Below are 15,307 nucleotides of genomic sequence, written 5' to 3' on the forward strand. Positions count from 1 at the left end.
TCCCGATTGGCGGATTTTGGCATTTTGTTCTCACTTTATTGCATTTTGGCTATACACATTGCGTTCAGGTCGCAACATATGCTATACCGAAATATGCGACGTTAATATGAAGCAGAATTTAATTGCAAAGGAGAACGAAAATGTCACTTGGGTCTTGGTTTGAGAGACGACGCAGCTGTAACGGGATTTATGCTAGAAATTTATGCTAGGGATTTATGCTAGAAAGAAAACAACGTGAGCATGGCGACAGGCTGTAGCCGAGTTCGTGCGCCCGTTCTGTCAAAACAGTTGTCAGTAAAGTGGTCACTGCAGAGCCTGCTGCCTGGGGATGGAGAGCTTGTTACACGGGCACAGTTAACCACGGTTAAGCAAACCGCGGTTAGACAAAACCGCAGTTTGCTGCGTTACACGACAGACGAAACTGCGGTTACGTCGCTAACCATGGTTAGCGCAAACTGAGCTTGGCACCTCAGCGCTAACCGAACTTTCTGCAGCCGCAGTGCTCACAATCGCACAATTCAGTTCGGACGCAAGTGGCGGCGCATCAGCGGAGGCGAAAAAGAAAATCACCTGGCGTTCGGAAGAGACAAAGGTTCTCAAACAGCGGGCGCCCAAAAGCTGTCCCCAAGACGCGCTTACGTTCTTTGCATCGCTCTCGCAATCAGCGCGACTGCCCGTCAGCAGCGGCTCGTTTCCCGATCCGCCCGATCAACTACTACAAACGCCGCGCTAAATTTGTAAATTCCGCGCGTCGTCCGCCAGAAATGGATATAGCAGGCAATCTTGAAGCGTTTTCAGCACACGGAAACGATCGGCGCGCGCGTCGGCCGTGCCTGTAAACACGCCGGTGCGCCTGCCCGCACGGCACTGCTTGCGGCCCGAACCGTCCCAGACCACGGCAGCAACAGCTTATCGCATCGCCGCTCTTCGAAATCAATCTGATCGCGGAAAAGAACTTTCGCATTCGAGAAAATGGATGTTAGTGCGGTGAAAAATTGTACTATCGATTGTAATTCGCAGTTGTAGAGATAGCGGTGGTCAAATATCTACCGCGATGCTAAGATGAAAGTTCCCAACACCGAACAGATCTAAGCAAACCAAGCCGGTTGCGAGCTGTTGGGGAAGCCCCTCTTCTCGCCGCGCACGAGTGCGTTGCGTTTGTGTCAGAAGCGAATGCTTTAACGATATTTCTTTTTGTCTACACTGCTTCTCTTTTTTTTTATCGTGAAGTTAAAAGTGGGGTAATTTATTTTTGTTGCGCTCATAATCAAGTGACTGCGGTTACCAAACTTGCAATTTCGCGTGCAACATCCAAAACCGCAGTTGGCGATAACCGCGGTTAAAGTTTAGTAACCACGGTTAAACTTAACTGCGGTTACTTTCGCCGTGTAACTAGGGTATAAGTTTGCTACCCAACGCCGGTATAAATCCGGCTTAGAGCGAGGGAATCTGCGTAACAAGAGCCCCAGCTTAAAAACGACACTGATATGACATTTGCGTTTCGCTGCGTATCACGCACGTCGTTCAGAATATTGTAATACTTCCAAGTAGAACGTCTTCCCAGACGACTTCTCCGGTCTGCTTGCGCAGTTTACGGTGCAACAAGCAGGCATTTTTGGCGGAATGCGTGCGAAACCAGCCCATGCGTAGCATGCGCTATGCTGGAACGGCCCGACTTCCGGGACGAGCGCTCGAACTTCCGGCGGCCGTGCGCCGGAGAGCTCGAAGTGCCATCCACAACTCGCATCCGACTAAAACCCGCCCGCGACCGCCGCCAAATCGGCCTAAACGCACCAAACTATGCTGGCAACGCTGTCGTTTTTGCCTCAAAACGTCTCCAACTTTGGTCTGAAAAATCGAGGGCCTTTGGCCGTGCTGACAACATTGGTTTGCGCATTTCTTGCTTGCATGCGGTCTGTCCGTGCGGGCCGTGCTTCTCCCTGCTTCTCCGGCACCGTTTCGACTGAACCACTGAACGGCCGGACGGCCTGTGTGCCTTCGTGGTTTGGAATCGCAGCTTTTACTCCAACTGAAGTTCCTAGGGTCCTACCGAGCCTAACGTCAGTCTGCGCCTCAGCTTCGACCGCGCAAAGTCTGAGACTTCGCTAGCTCGGTTTCGTGGCCGTCAACGTCGGTGGTAGCAACAAGCTCGTGAGGAGGTAAGTGTTTAGACTTGTCACATCGTCCTTTTCATACGGAGAAGAAAACACACAAGGTGATGTTGCCTTTAGTGTTCGTGGTAGAAGTGTAGGCTAATTTCATTCAAAGTGGATAAGCTACGTGCCATTTCTTGCGAAAGCACACCCGAAACACACGCTAGTGTCGTAATGTTTTTCTTTTTTAACTTACAGGCTCATATGCGTAACTGTTGGCTAGAATCTGATATGGTGTCACTATGCTTACCACTAGTGACAGTTATTACATGGAGGCTTACTACGTTAACAGCTGTAGTAAGCAGAACAGGGGTTTTAGATTGCACGCACAAATGTAAAGCAAGCAATGTTTCGGAGGTATTTATTTCGTATCATGTGTCATCGAGACGTCGCTCACTGCGCTTTCGTTACAGGGGCTGATAAATTTCCACCACAGTCCCAGCATGTGTACGAGTGGCTGATCGGTGACCTGCTCCGTTTCTAAGAGCCAGACCTACCTCAAGAGAGTCGAGACTGCTTGTCCATGCCTTGGCATACAGGGTGCCACTGTTCTCGTTGCGGATGTAAGTGTTTCGCCGAATCTGCGCTCCCGATCCTGTTTTTCGTAGACAGTGCAGTGCAAGTATATTTCTGTTGAGGAGCCACATATATATGTGGCGCGCGTGCGTGCGTGTGTGTGTGTGTGTGTGTGTGTGTGTGTGTGTGTGTGTGTGTGTGTCGATACAATTTGCACCTGTCCTCACAATTTCTGTTCTAATTTTTTTTTTAAACAGAATGGAGAATTTTCAGCGTTTGTATGCAGGAGTTGGAAGATGGAATTTATTTCACGGAATGCATGTCATGACTCTGTTGGAGGGAAAGTGCAATAGAGATACTTGATGCTTTCAATGAACAAATACTGTGTAGCATGTGGTGGGCCCACTTAACACACTCACGTTTGATTCCCGACAGTTGGTGTTGAGTGTGCGTAATGCAGCTGCTTCTCTTTTTCAATTGCTGTAATCGCACTACAAGAGTTGCTGAGCATGGTCGTTTTATAGGTTATTGAATTGCTAAAGATTGCAATTTACTAACGTAATTGCACTTCAGAAGAAATTTTCTCAATCAATACAAGTGTGGTTTCGAAATTCCAGGAGTCTTGTAGGTAATCAAAGAATAGGTAGCAATCGCTACTTTTTGCTAACACGGGGCACTTCTTGGCCGGTCTCACATCACTAGACGAGAATTTGTCTCGCATTGCTCATGCTATAGTCATCGTCCTGAGCCCATTTGCGTACACTGTAGAACAAGAACTAAGGCCTGCCTGCTGCATTTCCGATTGCTGCTATCTTGCTTTGTCCATATCCATTTGTTGCCCCTGGGTTTTCTTCTCTCACACCCCTCCACTGAGTGGTGTCTTCTTCAGGTCTCTCGTTCCTTGGTGGCATTGTCATAGGTGTGAGCAAGCTCTCATGCGACGAAAGGTGCTTTCGAACGAGTAGGTCATGCCAAATTCTTTGATGAAAAATTAATCCTGAAAGCAATGTTTGACTTCGATCTTTACGTACAGGTGCCGTCATAAGTGGAGCACGGGAGCTGCGGCCGAATTGTATTGGAGCGCCGTGTAGCTGCACCGGCGGTAGATGAAAGCACGAGAACACGCATGTGCGCCTGCCGACGGCGATAGCCCATCTGTACTTCTCAAGCCACTTTTTTTAACCTGGCTTCAAGCATTGTTCGCAGCATACTGGTCTCAGCGATGGCGCTGATAGCGTACACACGTAAAAATATTTGAACGAAAAACTCACTACAAATTCCCGTGACAGCGCGCCGCTTTTCCGGCAGCTGGAAGTGCGCCAGAGACGCTGCCAGAATCGTCTGCTATCAGCGCCGTGGCCGAGAGCGGCACTATGCTGCGAGCAATGCTCGAAGCCAAATTTAAAAAGGGGTTTGAGAGGTATAGATGGGCCATCGCCGTCGGCAGGCACGCATGCGTGTTTTCGTCCTTTCATTTACCGCCGGTGCAGCTACACGGCGCTCCGATACAGTTCAGCCACAGCTCCTGTGCTCCAATTACTTATGATGGCACCTGTACACAGTCACAGACTGATTTTTTAGATTGTCCAATCATTCAGACACGTCAGTGGCGCTGCCGTCCACCCTACTGTGCCACTGTATAACGGCGTCTGAAACTTAATATGCTGAAGCCATTCACCATCTGATTTTTCTGACTTTTTGTTTGCCGTGACGAGAGGTTAAAATGGCAATAACCGCAGGATCCCTATTGCTGTTCGCTTTATCCTACAGCCTTCAACTAGAATTTTCATGTACCACCCTCTGCTAACCTCTTTTTTTTTTTTACTTCATATTTTGGCCATGCAGCATATGAAGAAAAGATAAGACGGTAGAAGAGAGAGAAGGGGTACAAAATCATAGGTAGTCAGGAAATTGATGCCCACAACGGAGAAACTTGTGATGCTTCCATGTGAAGGAGGAGAAAGAGCAGGCTCAGAAGAAGTTGTCCAGTGCCAACCTCCTCTGAGCCTGCTCTTTCTCTTCCTTCACATGGAAACATCGCAAGTTACTTCGTTGTGGGCATTTACTGTGCGTTAGATATCTGCTTTTGGCATTTCTTTTTTTGCTCCGACCCTGGTTTCTACACACGATTATTACCAGCGAGATTTCGTTCTCTGTGTACATTCGTTTTTTCGACTGCTCTCACATTCCCTAGAAAGTTTGAACAATTGGTCAGCTTGTTCATTCATTTATTCTTGCATAATATATTAACAAGAGATATGCAAACAGGAAATTTCGAACTGTGCATAAAATACAAATAGCAAAAACTGACTGGATTGAATGAATCAAATATATTCGAATACAGATATCTTTTTCATTGTTTATAGAGTTTTTAAAATAAAGTGACAAAAAAGATAACTTAGGCAGTCGTCAGGACCTGAGGCATTAGAATATTTATGTATCGCTAGGAAAATGGTACAAAAAATGGCAAGTAAATGGCAACCACATGTAGCGACGGCAAAACGTAACTCAATGGGTACAGCAAACCGGTAGTGTGGATGACGGTGACAAGCGAAAATGTTTATAACCAGGTTGCTAAGGGAGTCGACAGCAGAAGACGACGGGCTGACGCTGCCGCTTGCTTTTTGCTGTACAGAAGCAGCCCACAAGTGAGCAGCAGCGACGAACGACGACGACGGAGCGCATTGGCGGCAGTTTGATCATTTTTTTCACTTGTTGCTGTCACTCGTGCTATCTGTTTGGTGTACCCATTGAGTTACAGTTTTCACGTCGCTTTTCGCTGTCGCTGCGTGTGGTTGCCCCTTAAAAGATTAAGACAGTATGGCAAGGCAGCGGAATGAAATTTGGCACACCCTGCCGTGGAAAATGCGGTTTCCTCAACATGTTGTGACCAGAGAAATTATACAGTTGGCTACCATTAGTACAAAGTCCGCAACAAAAAAACAGAAGGCACAATAGCGCATTGCTATTGGTCCGCAACAATCTTCTCTTCTTGGTTTTGTTTTGTTGCCTATTCGAATGTGACACAGCTTGCCGTGATAGTTCAGACTTGTGGTGAAAATCGAAGCCTGAAGCTTTCACCACGCAAACTTTTGCACGGAGCTGTGCGCAACAAAGAAGGTTGAGGGCCTCAAAAGAGAGATGCTTACACTGGCACAAGTCTCAAGTGACCGGCTGCTTTATCAGCTATGCGCTGCCTCGGTTGTGATGGTGCCAACATTGCAGGACACGGCGGTGTTTTGACGCTTTAAAATTTCCAATTTTATCAAGATGTGATGTTCACCTTGATGCTTTTTATTCGAAATAACTTTCAATTAATCGAAAAATTGGGTTTCAGCTTTAAATTACCAAGCAATTTCTTCTACTGAATTGAATGTAACATTGGTAGGACCAGAGCATTGCTTCCAATTACCCGAAAATTCCAATTAGGTGATGATCAAGAGTCGACTGCATTTGAATGGCTTGCTGCTCCAGGCATTGAAAAGAGGTTAGGTACGTTAGTGGTTGGTATGACCTTTACTTTAATGCAAGCATTTCCAGCAAGTAATAAACCTTGATTTCTCACTCATACCACCATATTGATGGGAAACTTCTTTCCAGTTTATAAATTTTGCCCAGGTAGCATTGCACCTCAGCCAACATTGGCTGCCAGAGTTCCACTCTTGTGCAAGGCTTTTGTGGTAGGCTTTCTTGCATGGCTTCGGCGTCGTGCCAAAAAAGCTAACACTAAAGAAAATGCCATGCAGTGAAGCTTGGAAGTTTGCATGTCATGTGGCAGAGCCAACATTTATTTCTGTATTAATGAGCTGCAAACCTTATCTGCTCCATGAGGATAAATATTTAGTGTTATAAGCAGTGAAGAGCCACTATATTCCCTGGGTACACATGGAGCATGGCTTACAAGGAGAAATAACATACAAAACGAAAGCAAGTCCTTGGTGGCTCCACAACACTGCAGGGCTCCATAGCCTCCCAGCTGAAGCCATCAGATTGCGTGATTTTCATCGGAGCTGTCTGGGAACCTCATAACTCGTGCCTCAACAGTGCACCAGGCGAACCTATCAGTTTACGTGATGTTTGTCGAAGGTATTGGAGTTACTAGCACCGTGTCTCGGTATGGAATGTGGTTCGACATCGGGTGTACTGCTAGATTCTGCGCCAGCTAATACAACATATCAATAGACATCTCATTTTTAAAATGTTTATACCCATGGTGGACTTACTTCTTTCACCCATTTTTTAACTGTAAAACTGATGCTTCACTTAATTATTCTACTACTTTTTAATGGCCGCACTCTCCTCGTTTTCGGTTTCAAAATCGCCAGTTTTTGCTGACCGCTTGCGGCGTCCACACGCGTATTTCAGCCGTTGTATATTGCATCTTGCTTTCTTTTTCAGCAGACTATACGGAAATGGTGTTTTCAAGAGGTTGAAATTTTGAATGCAGTTGGCTTTACGTGCCCGCTTGACCCCTGTGGTTTCGTGTGGCCATCGACTTTGTTGTAACCGAACGAAGAAGAGGGCACTGGAGATAAATGAAATAGAGCAAGCAGGAAGGCGGAGGAGGAAAGTAAAATGAAAGTGTGAAAGGGAGGGCAGTATGCAGAGGCCACGCGAGACATGCTCAGTGGCACCGAGGCGCTGTGAGAAAATGCCAGAGTAGCGTCCGCCGTCGTGTGTTCACTGATGACACGATCACTTCCTGAGACACAGCAGCTACACGCTGTCACCGAGAAGACTGCAGTTTGCACTGCGCTCAAATTTTGCATTAGGGAGTATCGTATTCTTGAGCCGTCTTTTTTTCTTTGATGATTATTCCTAGCGCAGTGTTCAGAAAAGTTTGCAGTATCCTAGTTTTGTATCATGTTTACTTTTAGCACACCCAATGCAGATATGCTGCTACCAATAATCTCAAAATCACACACCGTAAACAGCTCACTGCAATTGAAGAACAAAACACACTTGGTCTGCCGACAGTACTCAGCACATTTATTTTGCATTCCGAGTTTTCGAATGATACTTCAGCTTTATGTGCACAGAGGGCAAAGGTATCATCAGGCTGGACTCCAATGTGCCAGTGTATTTTTCCAACAATGCTCCAACCATACACAAGAAATCGCTGTTTCTGAACCAAAAGAAAAAAAAACAAGCTATTCTTGGTTGCCCGCCGGTTTTTTTTTTTTGTCAGATTCATAGCTTGTTCTATTTCACCCGTTTGGAGAATGCAGAAATTTGTGGAAGCTTACCTCAGGTGTCACATACACCTGATGGAACATAGCTTGCACCACATGAAAAAGACAGTGAAAACGTGTCTGTTACCAATTGCTGGTCACACAGAAAGGAACGTATAAATGCGGGGCTTTCTTGAAAGAAAACTAGCAGCAAGCCACACAGTCAGCAGCAGCGTCATGACGGAAAAAAAGCGCGCTTACCAACCGAAAGACAGCGTACCTAAATAACAATATGTTGTCACCAATAGTTAACAAGAGATTAGGTCGAACACTGTAGACAAATCTGCTTGTATGCATTTAAAATTTGCCGCCAATCTACCATGCTGAAGCAACTGCTACAAGCACATACTACAATTGCTACAAGTGCCCCATGATTTGCTACAGCGGATTTCGCGTTTGTGTGGAGTAATATCATGCTATTTTGGCTTTCTCTATTACCATTTCATATTTTTTGAAGCTTAACGAGTACTCAGATCGCAATAATTGTAAGTGGCCGCTAAATTTAGCGAAATGTCGATGCTGGTCTGGTAACATTGATGTAAACAAACATTCAAGATGGCGGCGCCCATGTATGCTTACGGCAATTGCGTTATCGAACTCAAATACCGCTTATTCATTAGTTACGGTCTATATTACGCTGTTTTTGAGCTTAAATGACGCACCCGAAGCCGGAAAAGCTTCGGAGCCTAGCGGTTCTGTACAGTTAACCTGTGTAAAGTACTAATATTAGCCAGTGGAAGAGGCCGAACTGCTTACCGGCGTTGTCGCACGTCCCGTGGCTGTAACTTGGTTGCTTCATTGGGGCTCTTCGATTTACAGTCTCAGACTCACCGTGGGTAGTCCGAGGATTCCCCGAAGTCATAGGGATACATGCGAAAATCTAATGCCGGACTGCTTCTCGGGGAGTCCGCGGCGAGTCCGAGACTGGAAATCAGAGCCCTACTGTTTGCGGTTGCGCCGTTGTTTTTATAGTACTCCTTGGATGTTCAGGCATGATTTGCAGCCAGTGTAACTTGCTTTGTGGCATCGATTTCGTTAAAAACTACGTAGAATGACCGTTACGATGTGCCGATTTTCGGATCAAAAACTTGCAGTGACGATGCGATGACGATTGGATGTCTTGCGAGTAACGATTGTGCGAATCAGTCAGTGATCGAATAATTCTCTAAACATTTAAATTTGATTAAATCTGATTTTTATGGGGTTAAAATTGACGAGTAAATTTGTGTTAACGTATGATCCTATTAGACCGCGGTAAGGCGAGGGCGACACTCGCAAAAATTGCTCACGGCATCGGTGGCGCAGCTGGTTGTGGTGCGGGCGTTCAATGGGCGTGTGTAGCGAAAATAAGAAGTTCATTAAACACTGAAAGCGTGCGTAATAGCCGAACATAATAGACAGGACGAGATTGCAATAGACGTTGGCATGTTTTGGAACATGCAGTGAGCACCTTGCTTACACATTGGTTGACTTCCACGACCAAACGAATATGGTGCTTTTTGCTTAAGCTATCACGTATTACTTCACATGGAGTAACCTGGAATGCTATACTCATACTCTGCAGGGTTTCGTTACGTTCCAATGTCCATGCAATTCATCCAGTACCAGCACCCCACTGTCGCTCAGCTGAATGCTGGGAGTGCCACATTTTATCAGAAAATGTGATGTGTACCTGACTATATCAAAATTTTCCTGTATCCACAGTACAAACGTCAGGAGTTCCTCCACCACAATTTAATCTGGCTAGTCTTACCTTCGGGTGTGTTGTAGTTGCCAAGGCCAAAATGCATTGGCTAGGAAGCTATACACAAGTTTATGTATCTTGCCTATGCCACTAGTGCATATGTATACAACATAAGCTGGCACACATATATACATGCACCAGCATATATGCTTACAGAATGCAATGCATGCCGGATGAGAAAAATTTGTTTACCTAATGTGAATCGATGGGGTAGCGCTCGAACAGTCACTAAGCACTGCTTAGGGCATGTGTAGCATGCTAAGCACTGCTTAGTGACTGTTACTTAACTTGTTTTGTGCAACTAGTTGAGCCACTATCCTGGGTTCAACACTGCATGATTACCTTGGCATTGTTTACTCTGCGAAGTTCTAAAAGCGTGATAATGAGCACTAATATCAGCTGAATTACATGGCCTCTCTCCCTGAAACTATTGGAAGGTGATAAAGGCGATACGCTGCTCTACCACCAGACGATAAGGCCATGTAAGCTGGATCCTGACTATATATACCCTAGCCTCCTCCTCTTACTGCCGTCTCTGTGCAGTTACTGCACTCTCCGTTGGTTCTTGCAGCAACTGCTGTACCTAGCATACCCGATGCCCCTGGGCATTGCCTAGAAAAGCTCGTTTGCTCACTTAACATTCTTTCGCTCTGTGAACTTTTGTTATGCCCTGGATGCTGTCTAACAGAAGGGAAAATGTTTGGGCGTGTTGGTTCATACTCTCACGAGAAACATAGCGCAGTAAAAACAATAAGTCGAGGACGGGACAAGTGCAAGGTTTCAACAAATGCTTTATTGCAGGGCCAGCACATATAAAGACATCTGGCTCCTAAGAGGAGATAAGAAAAAATAAATAAACAACAAAAGATGAGACGAAACCCGCCACATGCCGCCTACACCATGGAATCAAGCTCTGGCTTTGATAAAGCCATAGACAGTCTACGGACACACTGATCACCAGAACATGCTATCTCACTTGCTTCCACATGTTTCTCGTCAGCCCAGAGCAGTGGTAATGCAAAACAATTGTCTAGTCGTACATGGGATAACAAAGGTTTCCCGATACACACATTTTACAATGGGCAGCCAGGTGGCTGTTAGTGGGATCAATGTCTTGTTCACAGCCCCGAAAAGGCTTTTGGGCTTGTGCAGGTTAACTTGCCTAACGCGTGCGCAGAAACCGGTCTGCTCTAAGCTGGTACGCTGTGGGCATCGTGCTGTCTACAAAATTTCACTCTCATGTGGCAGCAACTATACCTGCCAAACAAGCAGATATTTGAATGTCCATTTAAGAGTACAAGAATAAAGTAAGTAGCGTTGCCACTGACGGCCAGCGGGCTGCCCATTGTAAAAAGTGCGTATCGGGATACCTGTGTTATCCCCTGCACGACGAGGTGATTGCTTCGCATTACCACCAGTCTGGACTGACGAAAGAACTTGTGGAAGCAACTGAGATGGCATGGTCCGGTGATCAACGCATCAATACACCATCTATGGCTTTATGAAAGCTAGAGATTTATTTCTTGGCGTAGGCGGCGCATGGTGGTTTTTGTCTCATCTTTCGTTGTTCGTTTTGATGTTTTCCTTTCTTTCTCTCCTATTATGAGCCAGTTGTTTTTATAAGTGCAGGTCCTGCAATAAAGCATTTGTCGAAAGTTAGCTCTTTCCCCGGCCTCACCTTGTCCTTTGTTTCTACTGCAGTGTGTTTTCTGTGTGGTCTAACATTGTTACACTCTTTTTTTCTGTCTTGCACGTCACTTTTTTGTTCCATGCCCATTGACTCCACACTTTGACAAAATGACAGATGCGATTCGGTAAGGTAGGGCACCTACCAAGCTTGGGCTAAAATTTATCCATACTACTTGCATCACGACATGCCGTCAAAGCCGCCACTGACTCGGGGGCAGGAGCCGCACCCCGCTAAGGAGAGGGTGGGGAACAATGAGTGGGATCGCAATTGTGTTTACAAGAAGATGTGGACCTCACTAATGTAAGAAAGTCATGAAGTAGTGCAGCTTCTTATGTTCAACAGTTACGAACTAGTAGAATGCCACTGTTTCTGTTCACATCATCATTCCTTCCCTCGGTCTTGTCATCCTTGTCATGCTGGCCATGCCATCTAGCAAGATGAAGAGAACACACCTCCCTTCCAAAAGGGCAATGTTATGTCACCCATGCCTCATTGACATGGAGCCTCCATTAAGGAGTGCATGTGTGTTTGCTTATGCATACGTGAAATCTCAGTGTGCCCTGCAATCCTTTAAAAGGAGAAATTGATTTTTTTCCCCCTGCAATCCCTTGTCTAACTCTCACTGCGCATTTTTTTTTCTTTTGCCAGCAGGGAGCCACAAGCCAGGTAGCAACAAACTTAGTGCAGATTGGTACCACCGGTGTTGTGTCCCTGGAGCGAGCCAAGAACTTCTGTTCGTGGTCAGCGGGGTAGAGTGTCTCATCTGTTTGAGCGGTGGACTGGAGCCATGGCACTTGCAGAGCAACAAGAAGAAAGCGATTGTTGTGGAGCAATTCAGTGACATTTTTTTGCTCATGCCCTGCCAAAGGGCACAAAGAAAAGTTTTACGAAAAGTTACTGACTCTTTTCTTTTTTCTTAGCGTGTACATATGACAGTACTTAGTGGTGCCTTGCATCATTCAGCACTGAATTTTATCATTTTAGCTCTGAAAGAATTTCTAGCTCTGTTATAAGGAATTTTAAGTTTACATTGCTGTCAGCACATATATTTAATGAAGCTTGCTTTCTTTTCCGTACAGCAGTTAAAATTTGTAGGTTAATGCACGGAAGCCATACTTGAGCTGTAATGCATACCGTAGTTGCAGACTATCGGCTAATTAAACCAGTTGGGGCATTAATGTTGTCTAAGACTTTGCGCACGAAGGCAGTTTTGTTTGACTTCATAAGAAAAACGGCTGCTCCAGAAATGCACACCTCGTGCAACTGTTTTAATGACAGCGGCGGAGTGAGAAATGAGTTTAAAAAAAATTGAGAGGGGGTTTATGAAAAAGTTTTGCCCCGACCGACTTTATATACAGTGACCTCCCATGCTCGCCGATGCCAAATGTTTTTTTTCTCCTTGTTTGGCCTTTTTTAGTTCTTTCCTATGCCAGTGCACCAGCTTGTGCTGCTTGTGATACCCATTGAAGCATTGTGAGCTACTTGTCCGGCCTGTTGTCAATGGTATTTCGCTTCCTCCTCAGTTTGTTGCACTTATTATAGACTCATTGACACTGCGCCAAGTACACCTGTGGGCTCAACAGTGTGCTTCAGTGAATCGCTTTGTAAATGCGAAAATATTACTTGCTACCACAACAGCTGACAATTTCCTAATGCATTCCTAACATTCCACGTCACAGAATGGTGCGCACATCCATGGCATTCCATGGATGGTTGTTCCATGGCGTGGACCAGAAAGAAATAAACAAGAAGCACTTGGTGTGCACTGTTGCATATACTGCTACAGAAAAAGAAACATTTGGCGCTTGGTCAATTCCGATTTCCTTGCAACACGCTCCGTAAGACGTGCAACACAAAAATAAACGTGCGTTCAAATAAATTGCTCCCGCAGTCTTTGTTGGCCCTCTGCTTCAGTCGAGGCAGTGCCGCAGCAGCATGGATAGTGATTCTGTAATGAGTGGCTGCACCGAGTGCACTGTCGGGATTGTAGGCTATAGGCGGCATTGGCGGAACGCTCGACAACAAACCGAGTCATAAAAGACGCTGTCGCGCTCTCATCCTGTTTAATATGGTGAGATCCTGTGCAATTTTCTTGCATTGCACTTTGAGTCAACCCGATGGTTTACTGTTGCATACAGCTGAGCAAGGCCAGCACCGGCATGGCAAAAGCATTTTCTTTTTGTTTGGTTCTTTTCGCTTTGGTATACGGGCGTGGCTCAAAAAGGTATCACGAAGATAACTATGTGTACGGTTCTCATCGCCGGCCCTGACGGGGGCCAACTCTCGTTTGCCAACTTTGCCATTTGTAGGGCTGGCGAGCCACCTTGAGGACGGTGCTACACAAGTGGCACAGTTTATGTGAAAGAGCCGCAGCCCCTGAAGAAGTTTGGATCAACTAGTGCTCCTGCAGCTGGAAAATTGTTATGCTCCCGCGCAAGAATGACGGCATTTCCGTGCTTTAAATGGCCGATTTGGAAATGCTTTGCACAAACTCAAGCGTTTCCTGTCAAATTTCGCATGTGCGCAAATGACCGTCACGCCAAAAGAAAGCTTCTCCATGTATAGCCAAGGTCGGTAAAGGTTACGAAGGTTTGAATGAATGGGAATGCTCAAAAATTAATAATGGTAGTCGAGCCAGACAGTGTGGTACCCGTGTGGTTTAGTTGTATACGTTGACTTTTTCATTGGTGAGAGTCAGGTCTGGACGAGCCATTGTATTCTAGGTGCTGACCGGTGAGATACATACTAACTAGAACGGTCGGTTGTTATTGGTACAGCCACTGCATTTCGTGCCAACAGTCACTCTGTGAGCAAAGTGAAGCTGGTGAGGTTGGAGATTATTTAGCACCACCTGATGGAGTGCGCCGTCCCTACCCAGCAATTTTCAGCACGCTGGCCCTCATTGTCGCCGGCTGCCATGGGAAGGTCGCTATCTATGAAGCCAGCCTGGTTTTAGCCGCAGCGCAGTAAAAAAAAACAGCGCAGAAGGAAAGATCCTTTCATTCATCCTCTTCACCTGACCATACACATAATCCGCATGGATTATATGTCTATTGTTGTTGAAGTGCAGTTGCAGCATGCCAGGATATAATTTTGAATGCGTACGTGTTTACCTCTCATGGTCATTGCTATTCTTTCTGGTGCCTATAGTTTTATTTTGTACACCTCATTGTAACCACACAAATGGCGTGTACAGTGCATTTGTGTAAATAAAATTTATTTACAAGTGTGATTCCTTTTCTTGTGTTGCACCTTGTCAATATAGTTTGTATCTACTTGTCCAAGTGTCAGTCCTACGAGTAACCTTCACCGCCAGGTCCTGCATAACAGATTAAAATGAAAATATGGCAGCAAAGCAAGCCATCAAACCTACTTTATTTTTCACTAAGTACATATAGAAAATTTTCACTGAAGAACTGTCTGTCGGTCTGTGTACACTAGCTGGCAGGAAAGGCCTCCATGGCAGTATTACAAATTGAAGGAGCTCCCATTCGGAACATGACTGGGACAACAACTTGACCGAAATGTTTACAGAGGTGGCACAACTTTGCACTGCTACTGAGAGTGTTGCCTACCTGTCTGCTATTTTTGTCTGAAAAGGCAATATCTGGTGTAAACCATGGTTTGCTCACTGTTGAAAACAATACCCCAAATTCTGAAAGGCTGCAATAAAATAACACTGGCCGGTCAAAGCAGCACTAAATTTTTGAGTCTTAATATTATAAAATCTGAAAGTAAAGGTCCTATATTGGTCTATGTAATTGAGCGACCCCGACAGCTGAAACGTATACCCTTTTTGTGTGTGTGAGGGGGGGGGGGGGAGGAGGAGGGGGGGGGGGGAGAGAGAGGCTTGGCTTTGTTCAACTTGTGTGCCGAAGCTGCACATGCACCTTGAAGCACACCATATTGGGGGCTATGGATCAATTCTGACCACGTGGGGACCTTGAAATGTGCAGCAAAATCTCTACACACA

At 45.7% G+C, this 15,307-nt stretch overlaps 1 long non-coding RNA gene across 1 annotated transcript; it reads left to right on the plus strand.

Moving 5' to 3' along the window:
* The first annotated feature begins 1,789 nt into the window (after positions 1 to 1,789).
* On the plus strand, positions 1,790 to 14,566 carry LOC144150061 (uncharacterized). The gene is made up of 3 exons (XR_013318415.1): positions 1,790 to 2,159; positions 2,567 to 2,716; positions 11,983 to 14,566. It is a non-coding gene; the product is annotated as an uncharacterized LOC144150061 (long non-coding RNA).
* The last annotated feature ends 741 nt before the right edge of the window (positions 14,567 to 15,307 follow it).

This window comes from Haemaphysalis longicornis, unplaced genomic scaffold, assembly GCF_048455015.1.
Source record: "Haemaphysalis longicornis isolate Haplotype H1 unplaced genomic scaffold, Haemaphysalis longicornis Haplotype H1 scaffold_8, whole genome shotgun sequence".
Classification (NCBI taxonomy): Eukaryota; Metazoa; Arthropoda; class Arachnida; order Ixodida; family Ixodidae; genus Haemaphysalis; species Haemaphysalis longicornis.